Source organism: Pinus tabuliformis, chromosome 9 (genome assembly GCF_031772625.1).
Source record: "Pinus tabuliformis cultivar Carrire ecotype Pingquan chromosome 9, CPIR1, whole genome shotgun sequence".
Classification (NCBI taxonomy): domain Eukaryota; kingdom Viridiplantae; phylum Streptophyta; class Pinopsida; order Pinales; family Pinaceae; genus Pinus; species Pinus tabuliformis.
In genome coordinates, this window is record NC_142307.1 from 1,251,289,048 (window position 1) to 1,251,303,994 (window position 14,947).

Below are 14,947 nucleotides of genomic sequence, written 5' to 3' on the forward strand. Positions count from 1 at the left end.
ACATAGATTGTGAAGAGGAAGAAGAAAAGGAGCAAGAAAGGTCAAAAGAAGAGGATATATTCCAGGAACAAAGCCTAGATGAAGAACAAATAAATCCGACCATATCTTGTAATGCATTGGCGGGAATTACCACTCCTCAAACCATCAAGATAGAAGGACAAATCAAGAAGAAAAAGGTAATAGTGTTGATTGATTCAGGAAGCACCCACAATTTTATTCATTGTAGGGTAGCAAAAGAATTGAATTGCTTCCTATATCCAGCACCAGAGTGTCAAGTGATGATTGCAAATGGAGGAACAATAAATTGTTCTGGAAAGTGCCATAATATCAAGCTATCCATGGGAGAATATGTATTGACTAGCCCAATGCTTTCCATTCCAATGGGAGGTGCTGATGTTGTACTAGGAGTCCAATGGCTACAATCCTTGGGTACAATAGCTTTTAATTTTCAAGAACTTTTCATGAAATTTTCTGTGGAAGGAAAGGAAGTTGAATTAAGGGGTATTGCAGGGAAACCAGGAAAGATAATCAGCTCTAATGGCATGACAAAGCTTCTAAAAAAGGAGCAAAGAGGTGTAATTGCACAATTATGTTCGCTAGATGTTTCCACATTGGAATCATCTATTTCTCCAGATCTCCAAAAAGTCCTGGACAATCATTCCAAGGTATTTGAGACTCCCAAAGGTCTCCCACCTATGCGTGATCATGATCATGCTATTCATCTGATTCCAGGAAGTGTTCCTCCAAACATCAGGCCGTACAGATATCCATATGTCCAAAAAAGTGAAATTGAACGTATGGTTGCAGAAATGCTAGAGGCTGGTATAATTCAACCGAGTCAAAGTTCTTTCTCAGCTCCAGTAGTATTGGTGCACAAGAAGGATGGATCATGGCGCATGTGTCCAGATTATAGGGAGCTCAACAAGCTCACTATTAAAGATAAGTTCCCCATTCCTGTCATTGATGAATTACTGGATGAATTGCATGGATCAATTTACTTCACCAAGTTGGATCTTCGTTCGGGATATCATCAAATTAGAATGAAGATTGAAGACATTCCGAAAACAGCATTTAGAACTCATGAGGGTCATTATGAATTTTTGGTCATGCCTTTTGGCCTTACCAATGCACCTTCAACATTTCAAGGTTTGATGAATTCAATTTTCAAACCATTCCTTAGAAAATTTGTGTTAGTATTTTTTGATGATATACTAATCTACAGCAAGTCTTGGAAGGATCATGTTGAACATGTTGACAGGGTGCTACAACTATTGGAGGAGAAACAATTATATGCAAAAAGATCCAAATGTTTCTTTGGAGTCCAGGAGGTGGAATTTTTGGGTCATATTGTATCTCATGAAGGAGTTAAGGTAGACCCTAGCAAAATTAAAGCCATTAAGGAATGGAAAATCCCCACATCCATAAAGCATCTGCGAGGATTTCTTGGGTTGACAGGGTATTATCGCAAGTTTGTTAAGAATTATGGGAGAATAGCAGCACCTCTAACAACATTATTGAAGAAAGATTCATTTTCATGGACTTCGGAAGCAACAAAGGCCTTTGAACATCTTAAAGAGGCAATGTGCCAAGCACCGGTCTTAGCTACACCGGACTTCACAAAAACCTTTATTGTGGAATGTGATGCTTCAGGAAATGGAATTGGTGCTGTTCTAATGCAAGATGAAAGACCCATTGCTTTTGAAAGTCGTCCAATCAAGGGAAAGTTTTTAAACAAAGCTATTTATGAGAAGGAAATGTTGGCAATACTCCATGCACTTAAGAAATGGCGACCCTACCTAATGGGAAGACACTTCAAGGTAAAAACGGATCATGATAGCCTTAAATACTTTTTAGAACAAAGATTATCCTCTGAAGAGCAACAAAAGTGGGTCACAAAGATGTTGGGTTATGACTTTGAAATCATCTACAAAAAAGGGAAGCAAAATGTGGTGGCAGATGCACTCTCAAGAAAGGATGAGGATGTGGAAGCATTGTTGTGTGCCATTTCTATTATCCAACCAGATTGGATAAACGAAGCAAGGGAGGAATGGAAGAACGACGAAGAAGTGTGGGCACTTATTCAAAAGCTACAACAAGATTCCAGTACTTCTGATACATTTAGCTGGCAAAATGATTCGTTATGGTACAAAGATCGCTTATACCTCTGTAAGAATTCCCAGCTAAAACAAAAGATTCTTATGGAATTGCACACTTCTCCCTTAGGAGGGCACTCAAGATTTTTAAAAACTTACCACAGGGTTAAGAAGGAATTTTTTTGGGATGGCCTTAAATCAGATATTCAAAAGTTTGTGGCGGAATGTTTGCTTTGCCAGCAAAATAAAGTTGAAACAATTAAGACACCAGGTCTATTACAACCTTTATCCATTCCAAGCCAACGTTGGGAGGAGGTTTCAATGGATTTTATCACAGGTTTACCCAAGTCTGAGGGAAAGAGTGTCATCATGGTGGTAGTTGACAGACTTACCAAGTATGCACACTTTTGTGCATTATCACATCCATTTAAAGCCAGTACAGTTTCTACTGCATTTATGGAAACAGTTCAAAAGCTACATGGAAACCCAAAGATTATTGTAAGTGACAGAGATCCCATTTTCACTGGAAATTTTTGGACAGAATTATTTTCTTGTCTTGGTACTCAGTTAGCTCATAGCTCATCTTATCATCCTCAATCTGATGGGCAAACTGAGATAGTAAAAAAATGTTTGGAAGGATATCTTCGTTGCTTTGTATCTGATAAACAGACACAATGGGTCAAATGGTTGCCTCTAGCTGAATGGTGGTATAACACTTCCTTCCATACAGCAACAAAAATGACCCCATTTATGGCACTTTATGGGTATCAACCACCATCCATCACATCATATTTAAGAGAAAATTCTAAGGTTCAGGCAGTGGAACATCACATCGAACATCAACAACAAGTCCTCCAACTCTTAAAGGATAACCTCGTGTTGGCACAAAATAGAATGAAACAACAGGCAGATCAACATCGCAGTGAAAGAAGTTTTGATGTAGGTGATTGGGTATTCCTACGGCTACAACCATATAAGCAAATGTCCCTAAAGCAAGCTAAGAAGGATAATAAATTATCACCAAAGTATTATGGTCCGTACAAGGTGTTGGAAAAGATTGGTACTATGGCATACAAATTGGAGCTTCCTGCAGCTTCTCGATTGCACCCAGTTTTCCATGTTTCATGTTTAAAGAAGGTTATAGGTGACAAGCTCCCAATTCAAACAATATTGCCAGAACTTGACGAGGAAGGAAAAATTATATTGGAACCGGAAGCAATCACAGAAACAAGAACTCGACAGCTACGAAATCGATCAATTTCAGAGTATCTTATCAAGTGGAAGAACTTATCCGCTGAAGATTCCACATGGGAGGATGAGAATTTTATGCAGAAGTATCCAGAACTGCTCAAGCGTTGAGGACAACACCTTTTTGAAGGAGAGGGGCATGTTGGGTCCCTATAATACTAGTGATTACCCCATTACTATTGTAGTTATACCCCCTATTTATATTGTTGTGCCCCTATTACCCCCATATTGTTATTTCTGTGCCCCATAGAATCCCTCTATTGTTATTTTTGTGGCTTTATATTATTATTGTTAGGTCGGCTGGATTATATTGTGACTCCTTAGACTCCTATATATAGAAAGGAGGTTTTGTCATTTGTATCATCCAAGAATTGTTCATTTATGTAATGTAAAGGAGGTTGCCCCCTCGAAGAGGCTGAATTCTAAGGCGTGGATTTATCTTTTCTATCTTTTCTTGAGCTGGTTTCATAACAGCTTTGCTATCTCTACTCCTAAATTGAATGGCAAAGAGGCTTTTTTTGTCTAAAGGTTTTGAGTTTTAGCAGCAGGGATTTGAGTAGGATTGTTTTCTTTTTCTTTATTGGGGATATCTTTATGTGGATTTTCAAGAATAATTGAAGTGGATGGTTGATCAGCAGAAGGTTGATCAAAGGTTATATCTACAATTGTGGGGCCAGAAGGATTCGGGTTCTGCCTAGGGAGAATTTGGAGGATCTTTGAAACAGGGGCTTCTTTTATTTTCCTGAGTTGATTATGTGTTGTTTTCTTGGTTTGGTAAGGGACATTATCATTCCTTTTGCTTCTTAGATTATATTTCTTGTGGACTTCAAAAATAGTAGAGTCATATCCTTGTTTATAATCAAATGATTCACCAGACTGTACCTGTAATTGCTGCAGCATATACATTTCCTGCTCATCTTGGGTTAGAAAAATAGTGTCTTCATCATTTACTCCCATTAGGTTAATTTGTGTATCATGCTCTAGATTTTTTGGCTGGGATGTCTCTACATAATTTTCTTGAAAAGGAGGCCTTATGTTCTGATCTGGTCTGTTTTTCCCTATGTTTTGGTTGTTTATGAAATTTGGGTTTCTAATTGGAGGTGCTTGTTGGTTATCCCATTGGGGTTTCCTTTCCATGTTACCTATTCTCTCCATTAGTATTTCCATGTTTTTGGCCAAGTTATCTATTTTAAGATCAGATGGTGAAGTTTCTTCCTTAGCAGTTCTTTTTTCATTTCTAACTCTAGCCCTTTTAGCTAACAAATTAGCTTCTACACTAACAGCTACACTTTGCATTTCTTCTAATGTTGGGGGGTTTCTTTCCCTAAGTTGGTATGACATATCAGTATCAAAACCATCAGGGAACTTTATTAATGCTAAGTCAGGTGGGGGTCTAAGGTTAACTGGGATTGCATTATATATGTTATTAAATTTAGTGTAGTAATCTTGAATAGTTTCATTAGGTCCTCTCTTAATATTCTCATATTCTGAAAGGATTTGTAAGGGATTCTTTTTCTTTTCTCACCTATTAATAAACAACCTTTGGAAATTTGCTAGTTCTGCTATGTGATTGGCAACAAAGGCTTTAAACCACTGTCATCACCAGTTAAAGATTGGGCTAAGAGTCTCATCTGGAAAACGGCTTCATATAGTTCATGTAGTTCAAAGAAGTTAGACATCTTGTTTACATGATGCTGGGAAGTGTACTGACCAATAGCATCAAACAAGGGAATCTTACTCTGATAATTTGCAGGCATAGCATGAAGTTGGGAAGAAAAAATGAGAGGAGCATATCTGTTTGCCATTATTGTTGGTTGGGAGGGGGTAAGATGTGGGGTAGATATACTTGGAATTAATGTAGTAGTGGATGAAAAACCAGGACTAGTAGGTGGTGAATGAGTAATGATAGGTTGGTGAGGGAGTGAAGGTGTGCCGAATGGACTTCAGAAGGTATTGAAGTCGAAGGGAATAATGGTGAACTCAAAGTAGTGGAGAACTATTCAGAAAACTCAAGGGTAGTAGTAGTATTAATGGATGATTGTGGAGATTTCAGAATGTACTCATCAATTGATCTGTTGGCCTATTGGACTTCAAGGTCTACAATGAAATCAGGGTCTAGAATAGTTTCGTATACTTCACTTTCAAACTTTGTTTTAAATAATGAAAGACCAAATTTCTCATCAAAGGGAAGATCTTCTAAAAATAACCACTCATCAGGACATGAATTAGCTTTAACTAAAGGTGTTTGACTAACTAAACTTTCTTCTTTTTTGGATTTTCTTGAAATTAGGTTGGGATTATCAACTACTAGGGGAGGGTTGGGATCTAGATTAGCCCTAGTAAAATGAATCTTCCTAGAAGCCAGAATTTCAATTTTTTTTTTTTTTTGTGAGATTTTTTCAATATAACTTCTAACAAACGACTTTAAGAGGCTCAAAATATAGAATTAGAATTTACTTAAAGCTTTATTAAGACTGTGGAATTGTTGGTTCCCCAGTGGAGTCACCACTATGTTATCACTCAGAATTTTCTCTAGAAGTTATTAGAAGAAAGAAAATGATCGAGGTAACCACAAACCAACTTTTGGGCATAGGCTCTAGCCAACCTAAGTCCAGAGACGGCTCTCTCTATATTATTTAGTTTTGTTTGATGGGATTTTAGGCTAGTTCTTAATGTTCAAGGGGTTTTTGATTTGTATTGAAGATTGGGTGGTGGGAATATTTAAACAAATGGATGGGATGATGTCTCTAGTCCATTGGGCTATGGATTCAACAAAAGAGCAGCGGGACTAGATCAACTCACTAAAGGGAATGCTCAAAGGGCAAGATAGCAGAGTACAGTCCAGGTCTTTAGGCCAGATGGGTGAAAAGGTTTTAACCAGGGTGAGAGAGAAATTAAGAATTCTCATACCAGGATTGAAACGAGGAACAAAGGGTAATTAGAAACAAAGGGAAATTAAGAATCCTTTGCTATAGATTATAAAGAAACAACCTAAACTAAGGAGCAATTAAGAATTATTTAACTTAGATTATTAGTAGAAAACATGTATTTGCGTAACTGTTATAACAGAGTGTAATTAAACAAATTCTGATACAATACTCCAATTATGGCATTCAGATTTAGATAAAAAAATATGGAAAAAAACTTTAAGAGATAACAACAACATGAGAAAATACTTGTCTGCACTTCGCTCTACACATGAATCCTTTGAAATATCTGGTCTGTATTCATCAATGCAGCTTGCTGGCTTAGTTAATGCTCCACTGGCTTTATAGTCTTTCGATCAAGAAGTCTATAGAAATGTCTAAGAGTCCACCCTACATACTTCGAATTGTGAAGTATTTATACTAAGGTTTTATTACAAATATCTCAAACTGACTTGAGATTTAATCTAGGAAATACAAAATATCTTCTCACAAGAAGATAGAGGTAGCTATTGAATTGCTTTCATGTTGTCCCTTTTATTGTGCTATTATTGGTTGTTACGGTTTGTTTTTAGCTCTTTATGCTCTTTGCTGTTTTTGGAGGTTTTATTCACTTCTAGCTTTCATCTAATACTCTCTGCCACTGATACTCTTTCACTCTGATGACCTGCCTTTATCCTTTCTCTATCTTTCCTTTTTACTATACAATTAACCTTTTACTGTGTGCTTCAATAGTAAGTTCTGTTATCACAAAATCTAACACTGATAGGCTATTGATCAAGTAGACTCTGAGTAACTCTTTCAAACCAATCTTTTGGTTTAGGCTTAGCCTCCTCAATCTAAGAGGGCTCTCTCAATAGGTTTAAGATTTTTGATTAATGATTAGATGGCTAACTCTAGGAACAAAATGGGCAAATGTATAAGTGGTTGACTGGTTGAATCAGGGATTAGCAAACATCTATTGGGCTATGGAGTCAAGATAGTCTTCAACAAAACAACATGATTAGCAAAACATGGAAGTCAAGGAACTTAGAGTTTAGGTTTCTAAATAAAATAGTAACACAGTGAATCAACATGGTTTACAAGCATATGAAGGAAGTTAGAGAATTTTCCAATGAATTCTAAGTATCACAAGCTCATACAACTGCAAATAAATAATTGAAAAAGGCCATAAGAACATCAAATACATAAACTCCTTATGAATCTTGAGTAGTCAAACTGGTCTCTGTATTAAGTTTGAAAAACCACAGTTTCTTACAATAACACAACTTTTTTTTGCTAATGAAATTTCTAACCCTGGGGAATCCTATTCTCAAGCTTAATATATAATTTTTACAACCTTGGATACTATGATCCATCTCTAGGAGAATTTGAATTCCTATCATTAACACCTATCTATTCATAAAACCAACTACTTAATTACAACTTGACAGCTAGCTATCTTTAAGAGTCCTAATACAAATAGGAGTCAAACTCCTAAAACATGCTTTCAACAACCCTATCTATGACTTAAATACATTCTTTAATCAACTGCCAATCCATGTCCTCGAGCTTGATGATGTCTCTAGTATTGTTGCTAACCTTGCTGAGTCATGACCTAACTGTCCTGAAAACAAGGAGATAGAGTTCCTCCTTCTAAGGCCCTTAATCCTTTATGCTTATCCTCGAGCAGTTTCATATGTGGCATGTGTTATTAATCCATTTAAACTTCATTTGTATACATGTGCAAGAAAAGAACTCTCGAATAGATGAAAAAGAGAATGAAACATGACTGTGCTGCGAAAATAGCCTGTTTTCGTAGCACAGCTTATATATTATTTATGGCATACTTCTTTGAACCATTCTGCATCACTGTCATCTGAAACTTCATCAATGATCCTCATATATCTACAGCAATCATCAAAACTTAGACTTTATCTGAGCTTACCTCTGAAATGCATCTATAAAGTGCTAAATGGTCATCTTCAGCAGTTTCGTAGTGCACTACGAAACTGCTGTGTATGCTCTTTTTCAACACGGCCTTCAAAAATCTATAGTTTGGGAGTTTTCAAAACCAAAAATCAAAACAACTTACCCTTATAAGATGTTATCTTTCACAGTTGTCCTTCTTTTTATATGCCAAAACTGTTTTAAGATATATCCTTCACTGCCCTTTTTCATCGCCCTATTTCATTATTGTTGTAGCCTTTTTTCCATATTTTGTTAACTATATTTCTAGGTCTTCAATCTATCTCTTCAATCTCCTATTAGTAGCTCTCAGCTGAGTATTAATCCTCCTTACAAATCTGGCTTCTTTGATTGCAGGAACAGTCCAGGTAAAGTACTGAGTTTCACTGTTGACTATTTCTGGTTTGGAAGCTTTTTCAACTTCCCAGAGGGCCTTTATCCTTTTGAAATCTGTCCTTTCAGTAGCATGCCTTCTTGCTCTCACTCTTAGTCTATCAATTTCATTATTAGTAGCTCTTAACCTTTCTTCCATTTCTTCGTAATTGGAAATTCTATCAACTCTTCTTGAACAACGGAGGCCTCTTCTGTTCTCCCTAACTCAATATTTGGCTCTTGCATATTTTTGGATTGCCTGGTTGAGGGCTTTTGGGTTTGAAAACAAATGTTATAACATCATCCTCAAATTCCAGTTTCTTTGAGGGTTTCATTTTCTTCGACTTTCCTTGATCAAGTTCTATGACATCTGCTTGCACCAAAGGGGATTCTGCAATATCAATGGCTTTTAAAATATCGTTTAGATCACCCTTTAAGCTTGAACCTTCTCCCAAGATCACTGATTTACCTTTCTCTTTTGCAATTCGACTTCTAGTCAATCTCCTTTGAACTGGTTTGTTAGTTGACTGTTTTTTTGTCATTCCTTTAACCTCAAATATCTTTTCCTTTATAGATTTAGGAGTTTCAAGAATAACTACTGGTGTTTTCCTTACTTGCTCTTTCACTTGCTTCCTAGGTTTCAACTTAACAAATCTTTTTGCCCTATACATTACAGACTTGCTGGTTTCTGCTGATGGAGTTCTTTTAACCCTAGGGCTAATGTCTACACCTTGATTTTTTGCTCCAAAGTCACATAAAAACAAAAACAAAGACCATTCTTTGTTGATCCTTTTGAGTTCATGTAGAACTATAAATTTAATTAGACCATGATGAAACAGGGAAGTTTCACATCCTTGAGATTTCAATTGTACTTTATATTCCATCTTAGCTACACTTCGATATAAGAAGTAAGGAAAATATAAAGAAATCATACTGGTAAAATCTAACATGAGTTTAAAATGATATGAGTAAACCTTTTGATATCTGCCTTCACAGGTAAAATAACGTTGAATGTTGAAGAGCAAGTTGGCATAGCTGTCTTTGATGCAGTTTTGGGAGCTGCCTTGGTTAAGTTTGTTTCTACAAACTTTGGCTTTAGAAACACCTTACATTGTTCCATGTTGAATCTGAAGTTTTTGAACCATATATCTTGCCCCCTAGGAATCTCTGTCACCAAAGCTATGACCTCTAGAGAAATTTGCAAGTTCAAGATTCTGACCTTTGTGCTTGAGCCAGTGAAATGTAGTGCAAACTCCTTTGTCACCTGAGTATGTCCTCCCTGCAATTTTTTACAAAACTTCCAGCATCTTGCTTTCTTGAAGGCTTCTACAACTGATTTATCTCTGACTAAGACCTCGGTGCTTTCAGGCTCTGTTCTTAAATAATGACCAGACCTGTGACTTTTCTTCTCCTCTGTCATCTTTCCTTCTGAATTCCTGTAACAAACTGGCCTCGCTTGAAATTCTGTTGATCAGCCTCGCTTGCCTATGGTGGTCAGCCTCGCTTGCTTATGGATGAGAGAAAACTTGGTAAGAAATTACCAAAAGCTTACAGTTCGAAAAAAATTCTGTTTGAGGGTTTGCATGCAAACTACAATGAGAAACTTAGCCAGCCCTTTCGAATTTGAAATTATCTATCATGATGACCCCTAATTTTGAAATAATGAGTTTTGGATGGCAGTATGCTTAAGGATTGACTCCTAGCTGACACCTAATAATGAAAATTTGATGGAATCTTAACGGATTGATGTTTTGACAAGACTGTTCTATGAATCAGTGCTTTCGTAGCACACATGGAAAGCGCTATGAAAAGAGCAGCGTTTTCGTAGCGCAAAACAGACATTTTACACTGTCTGCGCTACGAAAATGTGGTTTTGGGGCTAATTCCAAAAATTTTCAAAATGGTTTAAGCTATGAGTTTCTAAAAATAATGTAAGACTCATGAAACATGGAATAAGGTTGTTGGACTTTATTTGGATATGAAAAATGAGACCTTTGAGACTCCTAACCTATCACCTACCCCTTAAAACATAGGGTGACTTGACACTTATCTAAGACCATGACTAAGAACAATGTAAACCCTTATTTTGCTGATAACAAGTTCTTTTGTTTTTTACGTGTATCAGCATCGGGAAGTAGATATCGATCAAGTCTTAGTATGATTTATCTTTTGTCTTCTAATTGCATCTTCGGTCTGGTTCCTCTTTTTTGACTGTCCATGTCTTTGTATAAGTGTTTTCTTCTCGGCTCTGTGCGTATTTGTCTTCATCTTCTGTTCTTTGTATGACGGTCTTATTCTTCTTAATATAGGCTTTTAACAGGTTTCTGGTTGAGTCTTGAAGTAAATAGGTTCTACGACTAGTATCAAAACTGTTTATCCACGCTTTGGCCTTCGGCTAATTACCTGCAAAATTCAACAATATTTAAGAAAACCTCTGTTGGCTGGAAAGGCACTTGATGGCTTTTTGGCACAGGGATGCCTGAGAAAGGGGTCGTAGTAGTTTTTTGGACGTAGATGGAGGTGCACTTGCATCGCAGAGGTTCAGGGTGGCGCTGAAGGGATTTATGGGTTTACACTGTTAAATGGCGAAAGGCATGAAAACATAGTTTTTGGGGTTTAAAGTCTTAACAGGAAAATTTTCAAATATGGTGAGAAATTCATATTTATGGATCATAGGCGGTTTATCGGGTTGGCGAGGAGGCATTTTTAAGGGTTGTTGCACCACTTTTGTGGCGTGGGCAGTTTTTAGGAGGGGTCACCCAATGTATGTCGGAGCTTGACAGGTAGCCATCGAGGGATCGCGGAAAACTACCTTATCAGATGGGTAAAGAGAGGCTATCGAGCTCAGCTGATATGGCTATGGTCCATTAGATTTGGGCAATTGTGATCTAACGGTAGTCGGGCATGGAAGCTGCATGGAGGAAATGAACAGGAGTTGAAGGGGGGACCAGGGGTTTTAATGATAGCGGTTTGGGATTAGTTTAGGAATTAATCATGGGTTTAAAATGATCAGGTAGGGCTTAATGAGGGAATTTAATTCTTTGGGTAAAAGTCGAGTGTCGGGTGAGGCTAATACGGCTGCGCGTCGTTGGATTTGAGCACGGATGATCGAACGGTGGTCGGGTCGATGAAGAAGCCCGGGTGAAATGTATGGAGGCTTAAGGGGGGCCTGAAGCTTTTAATCAGAAGTAATTTGGGTTTATTTGGGGTTAATGGGGAATTTATATGTTTTTTCGGGATAAGGGGTAAATGTATTAGTTTTTATTTAAACTAAGGGCTAGGGTATTTATAAAGGGATTTAGTTTATTTACGGGAAAAGGGTTTATGGGGGATTTATACAATAAAATTAGTAATTAATATGAAATGAGGTGGCAGAGTGGGTTTTTCCTTAGTAAAAGGGTAAAAGGTATGCATTTGCGCACTTAGATTTATACTTAGGATAAAAGGATTTTTTTGGGTTTTAGAGCGAAAAGGGATTTATATGGGGGGTTTTCACTTTTCTTAGGCAATTTGTGTTTAAACCTTAGGAAAAGGGGTTTTCTTAGGGTGATGAGGGGAAATGCTTTTCATGAAGGGGGAATGATTTTATGAAGGGGATTCTAGTACTTGTGCCCATAAGTCATTAAGTCAAGGGTCCGGTCCCACCAAAAGTCAGAGAAATGCTCTGAACCTCTTTGACTTGTAGGATTAAAAGTACTTAGAACATACTTGTAGATAGGAAATTAGTAAGTAAAGGGGAAAATTGAATGAGGGGGAGTTAATCACATGAACTTGTAAACCTTTGTCTTTGCTTCCATAGTTGACCATGCATGTTGAAATATGTATCTGAGCATGATGCATGTGCTTTAGTCTAATTAACTTTGTAGTTCAGGAACTTTTCTTCTACTTATCCATTTCTTACCTCTAACATATTTTCTTCATTTCGTTGGGTGCATTTAGGCTAGCAAACCTTTATTCATCTATTTTTCTTTTGAAAAGTAATCTATCTAATTCTAACCTTATATCATCCAAGGGCTCATATTAAGCTTATGAGCTCCTTTTATTTTCTCTACCTAACTATGATCTACCAAGATTAAACAGTTTGATTACCATGGATTGTGGCATGAATAACAAGTTGCAGAAAATCATTATTATGCATAAAAGTAAATAGTAGTGGCATTTAGACTTGCACACTTTCATGGTCTTTTTGTTTTTGGGGTTCATATATTTTCATTTTTTTTTACCTTCTCTTATTCTTTTGTCCTTTGATTTTTCTTTTAAGACATACCCTCTTTACATTTTTTACTTTTTATAATATGGAAAACATTTGCAGCAAGAAAAGGTATGTACAATATTACAAGGCTTAACCTTAGTCATTCAAAATTATGACTCCTATTTGTATAAGAACCTAATAGATACCAAGGAACCGAATCCTTTGGATACAAATTGTTGACCTTCCCTTCTCAACACTTGAAGCTCTAATACATCTCAAGTATGTCAGCTAGAAAACTATGCTGCTTTGCTTTGATGCAACTAAGCTATGAACTATGGGCTTGGTCATGGCTTGGAGAGGTGGAAGGTGGGAAGAAATAACATAACAAAAGGTGTCTAGAGGTGGAAAGTGGAAGAAACAATAGAGAAGAAGGTGGAAAAAGGTGGCAAGTGCATAGAATATAGGTGGGAAAAGGTGCTAGGTGGGTAGAACTTTGATGGGCAGCTAAGCTACTTTGGATATATGGAAAATATAAATATATGAAAATGAGACTTTGGATATGATTAAGAAAAGTTATGTATGAAAACTAGACTTTGGATATGGTTGCGTAAAGCGATGTATGAAAGTTCATACTTTGGATACGAATTGGAAAAGTTTGGATATGATTTCTCAAAGTTTTTACTTCCTTTCAAACTTTGGAGTAAAGTTTTTTAGATATCTAGTGTTTCCTCATGACACGTGAAGTTTAATTTCACCACCTAGGACCATGGAACTCACTCAATTTTGACTTAAGGACTTAGGGGAAGAAATGAGGCTGAATTATTTTGTTAGTGGAATGTGGGGGCCACCCACATAGGAAAAACACATTTGGCTAAGTAGTTCGAATAGCCTTGGAGGGAAGTTGAAAGGTAAGGAGGAGGGGACCACATGGGGAAGGAAGGCCCACAAAATTATAAATAGGAGGAGCTCATCTTACCAAGGGGTATTTTGTCAATTGAACTCACTTTTGTTGCTCGAGTTGCTTAAACGGATCACTTCTTGTTTAGCACTGAGTTTTCCAAGCAGAGAACTCACCTTTTATTTGAGGGACTTCGAGTGCCACCCTAGGGAGGTCAAATCGTACAACTTTGGAGGAGAGCTGGAGGGATTTTAGAGCTTATATTTCAGTCTTTGCTCAACTAGTGTGAGTTTCACGAGGACAGAGGAAGGGAGCATCCAAGGGTTGTTTCAGGGTTCTTCTGGGTAGGACTTGGCGTGAGAATTTTGGCATTGAAGCTTCAATGGGATATTGGCATTGGAGCTTCAGAGGGAATTTTGGAGGAGTTTCAGAGTAGGAGATTGTTGCTTGTGGGAAACACAATTTGCAGCTACCTGGGCCAATGCATAAGCCTCTCACTAGGCACACGTGGGAGATTTAGGGATGAGTTGAGGAGCTGGAGATTGCCAGAGAAAATAAGGAAAACCTTGGGGAATGACATATCAACCTTTTCATGTGATATGGGGAATTTTTTCTATGAGTTACAAGAAGGCCATATTTTCTAGCAGTTGGTGGAGGACGTGGTATTTGGGGGTCGAATTTCAGGGGTCAAAACTAGGCCAAACCTTTTCTGGGTTTTGGTGGATTTTGGTGAGGAGCTTGAGATTAATTTGCAGAATTTTCTAGGCATCGGAGGTGAGGTTTCTAACAGTTCCTTTCTAGTAGACAGTTCAAATTTCTGGGGTAGCACAGGGCATCTTTGGGAGAATTTGTTTCTAGCACTTGGGCTTGTTATTTTGTCACCTGGGCTTTGTCACACTTGTCATTGAGGAAAGCCCAGGTCAACTCCTTCCACACTATTGTACTCTCCGCCAATTGATTAATAAAATGACTCAGCTGGTTCTTATTTCTGGAGTTTACATGGGTGTTTGTTGAATGTTTGAAATTTTTGGCGTTGTATTTGTTATTTGCTTTGCATATCATTGGTTTTCCTAGTTTGGTACATTACAGATTAGATTTCTCTTGGCAATTGGTAGATCCATAGTTAAGATGGATCTAGACTAGTTTAATCTCCCCCTTTAAATAGGCTACATTCCACATGAATACCATGTGTCAATACCATGAGTTGTCAATACCATAGGATTATTATTATTATTTTTATAGGATTATTTTTATTTTTTCATTTTATTTTTCC